The 17,979-nt window shown below is 40.9% G+C and overlaps 1 protein-coding gene across 1 annotated transcript in view; it reads right to left on the bottom strand.

The window, feature by feature from the left end:
- LOC124148802 (paired box protein Pax-6-like) overlaps positions 1-4,173 on the bottom strand; it is a 61,170-nt gene extending 56,997 nt beyond the window's left edge. Inside the window, exon 1 of the mRNA XM_046520103.2 lies at positions 4,125-4,173. The gene's annotated coding sequence lies outside the window, so the exon portion shown is untranslated. The remainder of the gene's footprint in view (positions 1-4,124) is intronic.
- Positions 4,174-17,979: the final 13,806 nt, after the last annotated feature.

Genomic DNA, 17,979 nt, shown 5'->3' on the forward strand with positions numbered 1-17,979 from the left:
TCAGAGGCATAAATGATGTTACCGATGCTGTTCTAAAAGGGTGCCTTTTAAACAAACTGTTAACATATTACCAATTCACTGGTTTAATTTCATTAATCGGCATTCATCATAAGCACAACTGTTTATTGATAAAAACAATGCACTCGCTGACTTTAAAAAAACTTTAAACGCCGTCAAAATAATTAAGAAAGGATCTAGAACGAAATTAGTGCTGCCAGCGTATCTCTGAAAGCCCAATCCTATACCGTATTCTGACGGAAGTACACGTTACATGGAACCAGAAATATCGCAAAAAATCTACATTTTCATCAAAGATAAGATGGCTGCCGTATTACCACTGGATTACGCATGGCTTAAGTACGCTTAGTACCGTCTTAAAATGGTTATGGAGTGGCCAGGGAGGCTCGACACCCGACTGCGAGTTCCTTTGGTCTTACAGGCTAAAAAATCTGCTTACTTTAAGATCAAGTGTCTCCGTTGTTGCCTGGTTTATTTTATTTCTATCTAACGTATCCGCTGATCTGTAATTAGTTTGCTAAACTTCTAAGCCAATCACCTAATAATGAAACCCACAGGTTGGCAAACACTCCCGCTATTGAAGACAGCTAAAGTTCTGCAGCTTCTCCGCCCATGCAGTTCCTTTACGCTTTAACACCACGTGTGCAAACATTGTATACTGTCTTGTGGAGCTCGCAGTCTCTTGGCAAACACAAACTGTCCTCTTTATACGCTTTTCGACAGTCACGCGGCCGGTTGCTCATTGTTAAGACCAGTAGCTGGTAATAGCAAAGCTACAAAGTCGAGTACAGCTCTTGTATAGCAATATACTTGGCTAGCTTGTACAAACTCTGCACTGCTCGATAGCCCTTTAAGTAGAATGTAAGTGTCAAGCTATTGTCGCTGCGTGGAGGGTTAAGGGTTCTTCACATTCCAACGTGGCACTCAAAGTCGCTCGGATAACAAAACTGTATATGAAATAAGTGTAGGAGGAACGGCTTACAACCCCACTTCATGAGCCCTGGTGTATTTGTGAGCTGGTGTTAATACCACTATTACCAAACAAGATGTCATTCAAGTATGAGTGACATGCTGATCTGTCCATAGATTAACTCGTACACATCATATTAATATACTATTGCTCTGGACAAAACATCCCCACTTGAAATTTTCGGCGGGCATTATTTTCGAATTGATTCAGAATTATTTTTCCATTGTATTGCGTAAGCCGTCATTTGAAAACACTGCCGCCTTTCTATCTGCTAGGAGAATAATTTATACAGACATCTGACGCCATATAAACACATTCACTGTATGGAACCAGAGGCGACAGATTATATGTAGATATGCGCGTATATTGCATGTATGATATTCATTGTATACTTATGGAATGTATTTATCACAATAGTTCGATACTTAATTATCTATTTTTAATACCCCCCCCCCACACACACCTAAAAAAACCAACAGACCAAAACAAACCAACATTCATGCTTACGATATATTCTAACGTTAATACACATTTTGACATAATTACGTGAACTGCTTACAAGTATTATTTTGATTTTTGTATTAAACTGTTTGAAACATTACGCGAAGTACTCCGGGCAATGTTATCATTGAAAGTAGTTGTGTGTCGACACGACATCATTCACAGAGTAAATTAACAGTAAAAACCATAGACAACAGTCTCTTTATCGACATTTAAAATATCCCCCCGAAATTCTTGGTTAATACTTATTATTTGTCGTATATGTGAGGAATGTATTCGTACAGAAGGCGAGTGTTGAGAAAAGTTTGACAGAACAATGCACCGTTAATATCTACTGTCATTTGCTCTGAAGAGGATTATCCGGATGCCGCCATGTCGCAACATATCTGTTACACAAGTAGACAGATACGAGAAGCAACAGGAATTGTCTGCCCATGATGCGGCATGTTAACTACAGGCTACGGGGGCATAAATAAAAACATAAACCGATAACATTATACACCAAGCTTCTAACAAAAGCTGTTGAAATTGACAATATAAAGGCAGAAAGCAACGCTTATAATATCCAGCTACAATCAGTGATTTTGGTCAAAGCACTCTTGAAGATATCCGATTTGATAATGAGTTTGTCCTATTGCCAATTGCGACGAGGAAATTTGGAGTTTAACCCTTGACCTTTGTAGAGAACGATATCGTACATTTGCAGAACTCGATCATACTTCTAACAATGTATCGGATTTCCCCAACCGTTTTTTCACAAGCAAGTAATAGAAGTGTGACTACTATACTCTCCGGTAGTCGCCCGCCCAACGCTCCACTATTAGTGTATGTTGACACCCCTCCCTCCATGTCTAATCATTGCCTCATCCCCTGAAGAGAGGGGGAGAGGGAGGGACGATTGACAGGGGGCGCATTAATGGGCTACCAGACTGTCGAGGAATGCAAAGGACAAATAACTGGAGGTTCATGGGGAACAGGGAAGACTCTAAGCTAGAATCACAGGTTTGGAGGCAAAGCAACGTTACTGGCTCATGTTTCGTATCCTAATCTAAACTTCTAATTAGTGCTCTTAATACGCAAATAATGAATTCAGGATGGTTCCTTTAATGTCGCCGCTCACCCCAGCAGGACCTCCGGAGTGTTCGCCCGAAGGTAGAAGAAACCATCTTCCCTAGTTCTCCGCTTGCGTCCCTTCCTACCCCTTACTGGGCCCTATCTCTCACTCTCGTTAGGAGCATCCTACCTCATAGAAAGAGCGACCTGGCGTCGCTATCTCTTCCCCTAGCTTTTGATAAGCAACAAATCCGCTTAATTGTTATTTTATGAGTCGGTTTGGGTTTTTTCACAGCTGAGCTTTGAAATGTGGCACTTTTCCTAACGTTTGTCCTGAGAGGGTTTGCATTAGTCAATCCCTCTTCACACAGGGGTCCGTTGTGGCTTTGTGCATGAGAAAGAAAGTTTTTCTTTCCGCGAGAAGGAGATGTGTTGAGGTCCCTTAGGGATGTGGACGATCTGATTGTGGTGCTCCCGAGCAACCTCTGGCTGGTTCACGACCGCAGAAGAAAGGCAGAGATTTGCCCTAACTTGACTCGTAGTGTGACGGGAGCACTCTCGGTTCTATACGCTAACATTGAGATTTCTATACTTCGTCTGCGCTATGAGTACCTTCCTTTTAAAACGGGACTTGAAAACATCTAGACTGGCGTCATGCGACCGTTTCATCTTCAATACCAATGGTGTTGGTAGTGGGACGGCTCTGTGGAAGCACAATGGAACGTCTGACTCGAGTCTGGACCCTGTCGTCTGCTCATTGAACGTCAGCGACAGACGACAGATGCTTTCAAACTATGAAAAAGAGTCGTGGGCAATTTGGTTGTTTGGAGCTGAAAAACAAGATCCGGAATTTGGCCTCTTCGGGGATCAAAGTATTGCAATACAGGATTCTAAGACCAAACTCAGATGATACAAATTCGAATCAGGCACGGGTTTAGGTAATAAATCTTTATGTCCCATTGTCGATATTTCTGAACAAGTTCTGATATTAACACTATGTCAAGTACACATATAGTAAAGGGGAGTTTTATTGATGGCATTTGACACGGGTAGAATTAGGGGCTGGAACACCGTCTCCGATGATGGCACAATGATGGCACCAAGAAACCATATGTCAAAACCATCCGTCTCATAAACAAAACAGTCATGGCCAAGGAATGTCAAGCACGTGGAACACCTATATATAAATGTTTAAGACCAATGTATGATTACTTTGGTATGCGTACAATACAATATCTGCACTCAAAGGACATTGGCGATTAGTAGACTTGGCGCTGTTGCCACTGCAAGAGGACAATGCACGTACATTTTATACAAATGAATACACCTACATGTATTATAAACGAATACATTCAGGTGATGGGTAGGGGGTAAATGAATATGCTGAATGTAAATATAAAACCCCAAGGCCAGAGAATAATCCGCCGAAACAGATTCCATATTGGGCATAAAGGGTAACAGGGGAAAATATATGAATGGATCACTTAAAATCAGTGATAGGACCCGAAAAGGGAAAGCTCTACCGGTGCGTCCGCCACTCACACACTTTGCCAAATAAATAAGTGTTTGCAATCATGCTTACCGTTAGTAGTCCATCTAATGGTATCAGACCGATGGTTTCAGATCTGGAATCAAACAGTTTCAGTGTAAATGTAAATTCCCAAACGAAAAGTAACTATTTGAACCACGATTTCTATTCGCCCTTTCTGTGACCTATTTGTGGCACAGGTGTGGGATAAACACAAGTTTGCAAGTGTAGGATTTATGTCCACGCCCCACGTAACAGGATAAATGACAATCAAACATAAATCAACTTGTCATTATGTAAAACACACGCATACATATGTTTCTAAACACAGACTCGTCGTGTTCTGTGAATAGCTCCCGATATGGGTGCAATGTGTTAAGCCTATTTCTGGTGCCCCCCGCCGCGATATTGCTGGAATATTGCTAAAAGCGGCGTAAAACCATACTCACTCACTCACTCTATGAATAGCATCTTCCTGTTGATAATATCATTCATATGATGACTTTAGTCATAACGCTAAGAGTCAAGTAATATATAGAAAGAAAAATCAAACACACACGAATATGTCAACGTCAAACAAACTTGACACAGTCATGATATATACATTTGGTCTGACCACTGACCTAATTGATTGTATGTTTTGCGCATTGGGCATAAGAACATGTCAACGATGAATACTCCGACACATGATTCGCGAACACCTGGTGTCATCGCTATTTAATGGTGATTCGTAAATACATGCTTATGGTACAGTCGGATATCGTATGATTCGTGTAATTATGGCAGGGCTTGTCGCTTTTATTAACACATTGTACCAAACAGAAACACCAAGTTTATGCATGATCATTCATACCACAGATGACTGCAGCGTTGAAGCCAGATCATATCATAGTCCCATGTCAGTTTACCACATCGGATGACAGAACGGTCTGATTGTGAACATTGTCATCGCATGGCGACAAAACATAATCATCTGTAATAACGTTGTCCCAGCCTAATTCAGCGGCCCTAAGTAGGATGTATGCTTAAATCAAGTCTACTGTCCAGGTGTGAGAGCGGCGAGTTAATCTCTTCAAGATCAAAGTCAACTATCTCAAGTTAAGGTGACTGAACCTTTCCATTGGTAGGTATTGTCTGAATCAAGTGCACCCCGATAGTCTCAAACAATAACGGCAGAGTTATCTCCCCTTTCATTGTTAACGTCGAGTGGCGCTAGGGTGGGAAGCCATTGGTGATTGGAAAGGCACCTTAATTGTTTGTTACATTTCTGACAAGTACTACAGTATTACTGAAGGTCAATTTAGTGTTTAATCGTTAAGTATGTTGTAAATCTCCTCGAAGGGGAGATAAGCGGCTTATCTTCAAATGGAACCGACAGCAAGTACTTAACGGGAACCATAGCCGCTTATCCTTGGATAGACTCGTACACAGATTAATGAAGTAACGTGCCACACTCCAATAGTGTTACAAACACACTACTGTGACGTAGGTAAGTAGATTGGTGTAATGACAGTTGGTAAGTTTATATTTGTTACGGAAGTCGAAGTTGTGCAGGACGGAAGAACTGCCTGAACTAAATCTAACTACCGTATTCGACGTAATAAGCGCCCCGCTCTAATAAGCGCCCACGGCGATATTTGCTAATATATTGGCAAGTGAACAATCCCAATTAGCACCCCTTCCGATTGATCAAAGTACACAAGACTTATTTATTCGTGTATAATACGCACTCGTGTGTTATATGCACCCTTAATTATGGGCAATTAAATTCTGGAATCAGCATAAACCACGAAATTTATCTTTCAACTCTGTTTTTTCCACCAAAATAATATTCTAATAAGAGCCCCCTATTTCTAATTTTGAGAGCGCCCTGGGCGCTTATTACGTCGAATACGGTAATTTTGGAAATGAAGAATTACACTCTTTGGTACCATCATACGCTTTATAATAATGTCCTTCGACGAACGTTAACTGCATAACTAAGCCAGTATAAGCATACGGACTATCTAGTGGGTGAGTGAGTGGGTTTGGGCCGCTTTCAGCAATATCCAAACCATTATCAGTCCAAGGGACACCAAAAATGGGCTTCACACAATTTCCCATGTTGGGAATCGAACCCAGGCCTTTGGCGTGACGAGCTAACCCTTTTTTACCACTAGGCTACCCTTCGTACGACCTAATGAAATAATTAAAACAGACATTTTACGGCGATGGCATACAGTTTACGCATACACTTGTGCAATGAGTGAGTGAGTATGGTTTTACGCCGCTTTTAGCAATATTCCAGCAATATCACGGCGGGGGACACCACAAATGGGCTTCACACATTGTACCCATGTCGGGAATCGAACCCGGGTCTTCGGCGTGACGAGCGAACGCTTTAACCACTAGGCTACCCGACCGCCCCACTTGTGCAATGAGTAATGAGGTGTGGGACATCATGAAGTGTGGTGATGACATCAATTCCATAGTTATTTCATGTCATCATGATTCAACCTCCTGCAACCTAATTTACATACTTATTTCACGTGACCCTGGAATATATTTCCTAATGTAATGGGTTCATGCTATAGATATTGACATGACGAATTCACTTACATGTTGGTTGGTTGGTTTGTTGTTTAACGCCGCACTCAGCAATATTCCAGCTATATGACGGCGGTCTGTAAATAATCGAGTCTGGACCAGACAATCCAGTGATTAATATCATGAGCATCGAGCCACGCAATTGGGATCGATGACATGCATAAACCAATTCAGCGAGCCTGACCACCTGATCCCGTTAGTCGCCTTTTACGACAAGCATAGTCGCCTTTTACGGCAAGCATGGGTTGCAGAAGATCTATACTAACCCGGATCTTCACGGGTCTTCACTTACATGTAAATCAAAACGTCAAAGCATAAATGGCATTCGTGAAACTGGAGGCAATACATACAAATCATCATTGTTAACTTGGTGATGACACCAGGTGCTCTGAACCGTGAAGATGCGGGGTAGAATAAATCTTCAGCAATCCATGCTTGCTGTAAAAGGCGACTATGCCTGTCGTGAGAGGCGACTTACGGGATCGGTTGATCAGGCTAGCTGACTTGGCTGACATTGTGGGAATCGAACCAGGGTCTCCGGCGTGACGAGCGAACGCTTTAACCACAAGGCTATCCCACCGCCCTACGACTTTGGTAAAACCTTAAGTACGGTTATGGTGCTGACAAACCAAGAGAGCATACTCGGGTATAATTTAGGATTCAAACCCACGGCAATTAAGCGTACACGAAGTTATGGAACTAACTCAAACAAACAACCTCGTTTATGATATACAAGTTAATAATTAAGGGCCTGTGTACTCATAAACTTATATTAACACTACATTACTGCGCAATGTCTAATTAACAATACCAACTACTGACAAAATGTCCTGTTTTTATTAAAAAAAAATTAATATGAAAGTCTCATTAAGCCATCGTTTGCAAAATCAATAGCAAAATAATCTCCCCAAGGCCATGCAACTCTGGAGTGTACAGCGACATAATTGATAGTCATCGTTACTTTAATATACACTCTTAAAAAAAAAGAAACGCACAGGTAGATTTTTAGTAAATCTATTGTACCTAATAAAGTCGATATATTTAATTCAATATCATTGATACAAATATGAAATTTTGGAGCACGATAGCCACATGTTGTCGTTGTACAAAGACATTGAAAACTGTTCATTGCCATGTCACATTGGGCCACAAGGTTGCCCTGAACTCAGCAACTCGTGTGACCCCGGTCAGCAATCACGGCTCTGCATCTCCTCTGCGCCATTCTGTTTATCACACGTTGGTCAGTTGTGGGAGTGTCTGCGGCGTGTTCTGACGTTGACGTACACGTCGATCGAGTTTATCCCTGAGGTGTTCGATTGGGTTGAGATCTGGAGATCTCGACGGCCAGGGCAAGACGTTGATGTTGGTATTATGAATGTAGTCTACCGTCACACGAGCTTTGTGCGGTGGAGCGTTGTCCTGTTGAAACAGCTCCCTCTGGTGGTCAATGACTGGAAGAAGGTGAACCTGAAGAATTTGATTCATGTAGCGATTTGCTGTCAAATTTCCCTGTACCATAACCACGCCAGATCAGATATCATATAAAAACACGTTGTCTTCCATCTCGTCAGTGAAGAAGAAATCGTGATTCATGGCTAAACCACACTCGTCTCCAGTTTCTCAAATTCCAAGGCTGTAAGGTATGGCACCAACGCAAGCGTCGCTGTCGATGGATCTGTTCTGTTGCAAAACAGGGACGATAACTGGTCTTCTGGGTCGGATTCCAGCCTCGCGAAGATGGTTCCTGAGCGAAGATGGTTCCTGACAGTCTGGTCCGATATCCTCCTCAAACCAGGGATGCGTCCTGCAGTCTCCGTAGCTGTGGCATTGCGATGGCGTAGGTGGAACAGTCGAATGTAGCGATCCTGTGCAGGGGTGGCAACTCTTGGTCGGCCGGTTCTCGGACGGTCTGTAGTGCAATTAAATGGTGTGTATCGGTCACAAAGGCGACAAATGGTGCTGTGGTGGACGTTAAAGTGGCGTGCAACAGAAGACTGCGAATCCCCTTTTTGGATACCTCCTATGGCGATGTTCCGATCGGCAGCGCTGAGTCTCGGCATTTCGAAAAATATTGACAATTGAATGACAAATTGGCTTATGCTTGCCTCTTTATAGCCACTACCACGAGTTACGAATGCCATAACCTGTTTTCCTCAATGACATTTTTGAACAAGTGTGAATACAATGCCGTCTAAGACATTGCAAATCGACAATGGTTGCGTTTTGACCAACATTTCCCAATAACATATATCCAATTTATATAGCGATTTGTTTGTGTAGTCAGCTTCAAAGAACTTCATTCTACCTGTGCGTTTCTTTTTTTGAAGAGTGTATAATAGCATAATTGTAGACCAAGAGGTATTTACTAATGTGTGTTAGATGATGTGAAGGCTCCGGCTGCCGAAAATGACAGAGAAAGTACCCACGATCAGTTTACATGAAATAACACATGTAAGTGAATGTTGTTTATCGCCGCAGCCAGCAACATTCCAGTTATACGAATTTGGACAGCATGAGCAACGATTCATTTGGACGGGTCACGATGACACAACCAGGTCATATGTAATAGCCACTCGATCTTTATTTGTTGGGTCTTTCGAGATGAGATTCTTCCGGGTGATACAACATATATCCTAAAATATATGTACTTCATATAACATGAGTTATAACAATGTGTGCACACGTGAGTCATTGGCATGGCTGTCTGTCTCTAGTCTCGGGGCGGTGGGGTAGCCTAGTGGTTAAAGCGTTCGCTCGTCACGCCGAAGGCCCGGGTTCGATTTCCAAGATGTACAATGTAACGCCCATTTCTGGTGTCTCCCACCGTGACGTTGCTGGAATATTGCTAAAAGTGACGTAAAATGCAATTCACTAATTCACTGTATGAACACAATTACTGCACGATACAGAGTTTTGTCCCTCCCAAATAAGGTAATAATCATTGTACACAATAGAACCCATTTTCCGAGGGGTGCCAATCATGCAATGTCGTTTTCCCGGGAATTTAAATATATATTCAACCTGCTTGTTGACACATGGAAAACATTGAACATGAAACATGAGTGAGTGAGTGAGTATGGTATTACGCCGCTTTTAGCAATATTCCAGCCATATCACGGCGAGGGACACCAGGAGTGGGCTTCACACATTGTACCCGGGCCTTCGGCGTGACGAGCGAACGCTTTAACCACTAGGCTACCCCACCGCCCTTTCATGGAACATGAAGCTCAATGAATAAATATTCATATTCATAGAAATCTCTGCCAAAAGGTAAGGTCAGGTGTGGTGAAATTGGGTTTAACGTCGCGTCCAAGATTATTGCACGTATATAGCGACGTGCATGCACGTGTGTGTGTGGCCGCTTGTACTAGGCCGGACAAATACCGATTAATAGTGCTAGCTCACTGAGATACCGCAGTTTAACATGAATATCCGGGCCGGGCATCGAACCCTGGACCTTCCGCTCTCCGGGCGGACGCTCTACCACCAGACCACGGTTGCGGTTGCAAAAGCAACCTACGATTCCGATTACATCAAGTGCATGTGTTATGAATCATTATCAAACAGTGATGATGCCAAGTGTTCGCGAAAAGGTGAACGTATCCTTCCCCATCGGTTGCACCCGTCACAAACACGCAAAGGCAAGTCAACTGTTCACATGAAAAAACACACTAACCATATAAGTCAAAACAGGGAATTGCATCGGATATCATTTTTGTCATTGATGCGTCAAATCTGGAAATGTCCTCCACATGTCTACCATAACACCTTTTGAAAGCTTTTCTGAGGCACTGAATGTTGAAAGCACGTTTCAGAGGAATGACGTATGTTTTCACGGTTCGTCAATCAAGAGCCGATGATTCTGGCGCACTACATAACGTAGTTAACTGCTTAACGTTTTTGATAATTTACCAATCACATGAAGCGTGGAACAATATTGTAAACGAATGATTGCAGTGGAATGTTTTGTGATGGTGTGGTGGGTTGTCTGTATTTTGTCATGTGACGAAGGCTAAGCAACGTCCGTCACACACATTCGTAAGCACAAGGAGATATTGTATATTCTATAGATTTATCATCGTACCCAGACGACGCTGTACACTTTGTACCCATGTGAGGAATGGAACCCGGGATCTTAGTCCGTGTAGCGAACTCTTTAACCACGAGGCGACCACACAGCCCAAACTTCCATGAAGATCTGATGGATATATTGTGACTACAACTGACTACATCTTATCCTAGATCATAACGTCTATGGCTGTTCCTGCTCTCAATAACGGCATAAACCCATTTTCACTCACTACCGCGACTCACCATATATTTGTATAGTATCATGTTTCAATAAACGTAAACATAATGGCTTTAAGCATTAGGTAGGAAGGTGTTTCTCATATTGATGAATAAAAAAGAAATTTGTCAAAGAAATTTGAAATAATATCAACAACCTACTTATGTCTGTTTTATATTTGTATAAATATCCTGGACACATTCGCTATCACAATCCGACTCCACTTGGCACAACGTAATCATATGCCCTCCAATCACAATGCTCTCAAGAACGAGAACAAATGCTAGAGAGAGGGTCGGTAGAGGTTGTGACGGAACTACCTAAAGTGGCGAATGGCTCCAGAGAATGTACCATCATAGAACGGATAAAGATAGGTAGTCCTGGCTGGCACTCACTATAGATGTGACCTTGGAAATAAGTTCGAGGGCGTAGAAGACGACTCATTTCTAAAGTGTGGCAGAGCTAAACTGGCATCATGTGTAAGAAAATATGTTTCAGTACAACAATAGTATGATAAAAACAACGATCCGTAAAGCTAGCTACAATACAAAGTCCGGTATATCAATTATTTAATTTAGACATTTCTGTTGTAGTTCAAAGTATCATTGACTGTAGATCAATCCCGTGATTAAATATTTACATGCATTGTACCAATGTCGTGTATCAATAAGTCTTGCCACCTTCCCATCAGATCAAAGGCACCATTGTGCTAGCCGCATGTATTCCAATGCGGATCCTTTGGTAACGTCATGTTGAGAAATATAACCGTACGTTATATGTCATTATATACATATATGTTTTTCGTTTGTTGTTTAGCGCCGCACTGAGCAATATTCCAGCTATATTAGGCCGGCTTAGTCAATACCGTTCTGCACCCGAGATTCCAGTGATCGATATTGTGAACAACGATTCACGCCGTCAAGTCACGATGACACGCAACCAACCTCGTCACCGAGCTAATCGATCATTTGGAAAACACTTCTGTCTGTCTCTCTGACATCATACTGCCTCTACGTGTGCCGACCAAGACCATATCAAAATCTACCGGCAGAGATAGATCTTCATATCTAAAACTAATTGTTTTCCAAGTCACGGGTATCGTCGTTTAACTCACTCTATTTTCATAATTCATGTTCACTAAAGACTATTATTTCTGTCTATTATCAGACACTCCAGGAGTAGAACGACACATCAAGTGATCAATAAATTCGCTCAACCACTGCACTTGGTATGCAGCCTTTCGCTAGTGGTGTATATCTATAACAAATTCTGATGATTTGGGCATCAAATTATAACTCCTGGTGTCATTACTATTGAATAACAATACTTCGTACTGCGGGGTGGGACATGATACGCCCACCTTTTCACGAACACCTGGTATCATGACTATTTAATATGTATTCATAAACACATGCTTATGATATAGTTGGACTCTTATGATAATGTAAAGGGTTTGTCGCTTTTATACATATTTGTCACTTCACGTTAGCCCTCGTCACGCAACAGATCAGCCTCTGATGTTTGACGTTTAACTGTTTAAAGCCAGAATGCGATGACGCACACAAACTACCGTGTTCTGTGTCTGATACTATAAGCACAATGATATGTAGATGTATAAATATGCATGTAAGATAGCTTGGTTACTTAATTGGACTGTAGAAAGCTTCATCGCAATCTCACAACTAATTTCACCCTGTCTCACTGCCTCAGTACCTGAATTATCAAGTGAACAATGGAATCTGATACTCCTCCGTCGTTTGTATTTGATGAAATTTATAGCATTTAGTTCACGACTAAAGATGACATGAACAATTTCAGTACCCTGCTGTGCGAAAAATGCCGCCTTTAATGTTTCTTTTCATTTGCAAGCTTATCGGACGTACACTAAGCATGCTTTAACACCTTTCAAAGGTATTACAAAATAACACAAAACTTCCAAAAAGCACTTGAAACATCTAATTCCATCTGAGGTACTCCTGGGAAATATTTATGATCTTATATCTCCATAGTAACGTTAATGGGTTGATCTCATAAGAGGCGGTGTAGGAAGATACAGTGGAATAGATCATACAATAGCATTGTTATGAACACCCTCTTTCTTCTGGCCCATTAAATAAACTCCAAGAGAGGGATGAACTGAGGCCTTAATCGCGAACTCTACGATCCGACATGATTAAAAGGAAAAAGGATGTGACAAGTATTACCCAGTTTATGATGCGGTTTATAGGAAACTCGAGCCGTGTTAAGTATTCCATGACAATACCAACATGTTTGATGTCCTCGTTGGGTGATGGTACAGATGTGAGCTTTTGTGTACCTGAACTCTCACATTTGGGGCATCTAGGAAGAACTATAGATTGTTCTCAAATACTTGCATATTTATTTTCAAAACGTGAATATCTTTGCTCATTATTTTTCAGTTGAATATTTTCTACGCCTTTAATTAAGGAACGTAAACACCCTGCATGAGAAAAGCGAAATGTCTACTTATCGTTACATTCATTTCTTGCCTAATAATCTCCAAGATAAATACGTTCGGCTTCATGAAGATGTCTTTCACGATTGTGAAATTTGTATTTGAGATGAAACGTATTTTAATGATATTCTGTATATTAGCTGTCGTACCAGCAGCTATGATGCCAGTGAGTATAAATCCTAAATTGAAGTGAAAGATGCGCCATTTTTCTAGCGTGAACGAGATCAGATAACCTCCATTTCAGTGTACCCATGTACCAAACGGTAGATTTATATCCGTTTGAAGCAGGTTTTTATCTCAGTCTATGTGAAAAACAGACTTTACAGCATGCAGAAAAATACACTTCAACATTGGAGAATTGTAATCCCGAATGAAGCGTGACTAATACCTACATCGCTTAATATTGGCCTTAGAAAACAACTTGAATAACGAATGGGAGCACATTTAATGCACTTTGATGCAAGAATGGAAACAAAATGAAGTAAAGCATTGACTCCGCTTCCACTCATTATCTGAAAGCTATATTTTCTTCCGAAAAAAATTCCTCTTTAGTCGTTTCATATCAAAGATTGGGTGAGCTAATTTATATTAGATTTGAATTTGTAATCAAAACAGCGCAGGATCATTAGGCCTTCATTTAATGAGATTATAACAAAATATTTATTCAATACTTTTATCTATTTGATTTGATTTTTCTCTCATTAATCATATTTGGGCCGCTGAAAATCGAATTTTCCCTAGTGATTGCATATCCTCCGATTCTGCCCCGTTAAGTTTCCTACTTTTTTCTCAAAGGCCCTAGGCCCTTCTTAGACTTCTTTCTATTAACTTTGCTCATTTCAAGCTTTTTTATGGGCTGAGAATTGATTTACGAAGCGGGTTATTAAAAATTGAGACAAAGTTAAGCACTGATTGAATCAGCGATATCACGTCGGAATTACCACTTTCAAAGTCATGTGATCGAAATACAATTTGTCGGAAGCTATACAAAGCAAATTGCGAAGCTATATACTGTGGAAGTATCATCAGTGGTATGAGGGCAACATTTATATGTTTGACAGTTTCCTCTTCACCATCTATGTATATACTCGTAACACCGTTTGTATGCTATACATTTGAACCTCTCATTCAATTTCTCAAGTTCATACTGCCACGTATGTTATGTATATTTTTATGCTATGTACAAGTCCTTTGGTCGATGATATCCCATAAGTTATACGGCCATTTATTTTCTCCCATTTGTTAAATGAGTAAACTCTTTAATTAGTAAAGCTTTTAACAGGTTTTAAGGTAGACACGTTGAGGACATTTCCAAATTTGACACATCATGGACAAAATGATGTCCAATGCAATTCCCTATTTAAACGTCTACCATATATTCCAGTGGGTTTTTTTTCAGGTGAACACTTGACTTGCTTTTGCATGTGTGTGTGATGGATGACACGGGTGGGACAGGACACATCTGCTATCATCACTGTTTGATGTGATTCAGAAACACATGCTCCTGATATAGTCGGAATCGTACGCATTCGTTCTAATATGGAAAAGGTTTGTGCTATTATTTGTACAGCGAAGTGGAGATTAATTAAAACAAAAATCTGAGTATACCCCTAGAAGCTGAAATGATTAGTCCAGTTTCGAAAGACAGGTAAGGTAAGAGATAAAAGAACGAGTGTATCTTCTGGACACAGCATAGATTAATTTTACATGTGAACTGAGAGTTTCTAATAACATGTTTCATCACTCTTTAGATGAAAGTATAGTGAATCGATGTTTTGTTATGCCTAAATGCTCAAATCAAAGAAGTGAGTGAGTATGGTTTTTGCGAAGCTTTTAGCAATATTCCAGCAATATCACGGCGATATCAATATCAATGACACATTGTACCCACGTCGGGAATCGAACCCGGGTCTTCGGCATGACGAGCGAACGCTTTAACCACTAGGCTACCCGACCGCCCCTCAAATCAAAGAAGAGAACCAGGTTGAGGCTTAACATTATACCTCTGGTTGAATTGAGGACAGATTGTTCCCCTTCTTGGGTGAAATACAGTCACAGACAATGGTAATTTTACAAACGTTGTACAACGTCATAATCAATACCTTACCTCGCAGCGTACTTCATCCCGGTAAAATAACAGAATATTCCCCATGTTATGCTTTCATATAACATCCAGTATGGGTTCATTACGTTGTACAGCTGTGCGTGACATTAATTAGACAAGGTCCAAATGATACATTGTTTGACACTCATACACAGAAATACTACCAAATGTCAGGCTCTTGATGTTAGTCCAGTATATTTAATGCATGATATTGTTGCGGCTAGTTTTATTGCCCTGATTTATTGCCTTATTCAATATTTATTAGTGCCAAAGAACCGCCGTGGTTCCTCTTAAATAAGTTTAAACAACCATTTTTAGGATGACAAGTATAATTCTGACGGGGCTGGACTGGAGAAATATTCAATTACAGGTCTAAAGTTTGATAGCGTCATATGAATGGGTGTATGGTGAGACTGGAACCTAATTCTCAAAGCTATTTTTTCTGAATAAAGTAGGAATATCAGGCTTGAGAAGTTCATATGTCCATTAGTGTGCGTATTACACGTCGGGGGGTAAAGTCAACATTATGTCTGAAGTTAGGTTACCATTTGAAACTTAATTAAATGTCAGTTTAATGTTACACAACTGAGATAGGCATCCTCCTGCATGAAGCGGATTTGTCATCTATTCACGTATCAACACAACCTTTAAAGTTTTAAAATTATGTGACTTATTGGCAAGAAAAAAACTAAACTTTGAACATCAAGTTTATATTTCGGTTAACATTGTAAACGTTCTCGAATTAGAAACGCTAATGATTAATAATTGTATCAGTCGTGATGGTAATAGTGAGTTTGATGAAAGCATAACATACCGCGTTAAGGCGTTTTGAACTTGAGTCACACAACGACAGACACACAAGAAAAGGGGCATGTTTAAGGATAATCTGTATTACATAGTACGCCGTAGCTTGGCGATACTTCTGATGCTTCTAGCAATGCTAGACAATGAATCGAGCTTCTTTATTCCCAATATTTTTGTTGGAAGATATGTTTTCACAGACCCAAACAATGAACACGGGTCATGGAGAGAAAAATTGCCCGATTGGTCAAAGGTTTGGCCTCTGCAGACTAAACAAAGGAAGAACTGAATACATCAGATCAACGAACAGATTGATTAATTGGAGGTATTTAATGAATATTTTTGAAAGAAAACAGTTTTCAATTATTGAATACATATTCTGGGCGTATATTCATCATTATGTCCCGATGCCCTTAGCGGGGTTCCATCAAGGGAAACCTAACGCGGGGAATCTCTTAAAGATGATCTGGAAGCTTCGCGTATTGGCCAATAATTTATTTCTTTCGGTGATCAGAAGGGGCAATCATTCACAGAAACGACGCAGGGGTTGGCGATGTTGGAGCTGGGGCTAGCAACTGCTCATCTCTGGTGAGGAATGAGCACATAAACCCGCTATCAATTACACTTCCTCCATGCTACTGGCCCGATGAAAAATTTCGCCGAAAAGAAATGAGAGCTATGCGCCCGAGGTGATTATTTTATTATCGCTTGTGTCACATTAAAAAAGCTCAAAACGAAGATAGATTGCCAGTGCCGAAAAAAGACGCAGAATAGGAATGGCTTACTCCGGGCATATAACGTGCAAGAGTGTTCCGAGAATAATTACTGAAGACGGCCAAAGCTTGGGCAACTTCGCCAAACTCACTCATGCGTACACTGTACGTGCAGACCATGGGGCAGCGGATATCAATCTCTTTCATTACGAGCAGAATTTTCCGTCTTATTAGAGACGGGCTTGGAATTAAATTGTCTCTACCGTGCGGAAAATTTTGGCCCTACGCTCCCCCCGACCGGACCAGTTTCCGCAATTTGACAAAATTCAATTTTCAGTTTAATCACTCTCTTCGACATGAAAACGCATTCTAAGTGTGTTTGATCTCCTATCTGAGGGGGGAGAAACGACGGCCGAAAATTTAATTTTGGACACTGGAGTACGGCAAGGAGACCAATTTAGACCCCGACCCTTAACGTATTTGGCCTTCGTAAAGCACTCAGTTAGGTATTTTATTACAGGAAAACTACCATCCTAGGAATGTTTTTACGATCATACTTCGTTCAATGCATGGGATTCACGCAATCAGAAACATATAACAGAAAAATCGTCAATGACATTTCACGACCCGAGAAGATATTAAGTCATGCTCGGTCACCTCTAAGAACAAATAATTTAGAGTCCGTTGTCTCAAGCCATCATCATCCGGCTTGCTTTTATTTGACGGCTAAGGTCATAATATCATTTGGCGCAATTTGTGGGTATGATTCGATGTTTTGACTGAACGGCCGATTTCCATGGGCAGTTTATGAACTCTATTCACGTGCAAAGACCCGTTATTCATCAGTTAATGACCCCAGAACATCACATCGTGCTTGGTAGCTCTCCAAAATAGATAGCCCTGTACCTATATGGGAAGACAATGCCTTCACAAGTGGTTGT

The sequence above is a fragment of the Haliotis rufescens genome, unplaced genomic scaffold (assembly GCF_023055435.1).
Source record: "Haliotis rufescens isolate VD_foot unplaced genomic scaffold, xgHalRufe1.0.p SCAF_6, whole genome shotgun sequence".
Classification (NCBI taxonomy): Eukaryota; Metazoa; Mollusca; class Gastropoda; order Lepetellida; family Haliotidae; genus Haliotis; species Haliotis rufescens.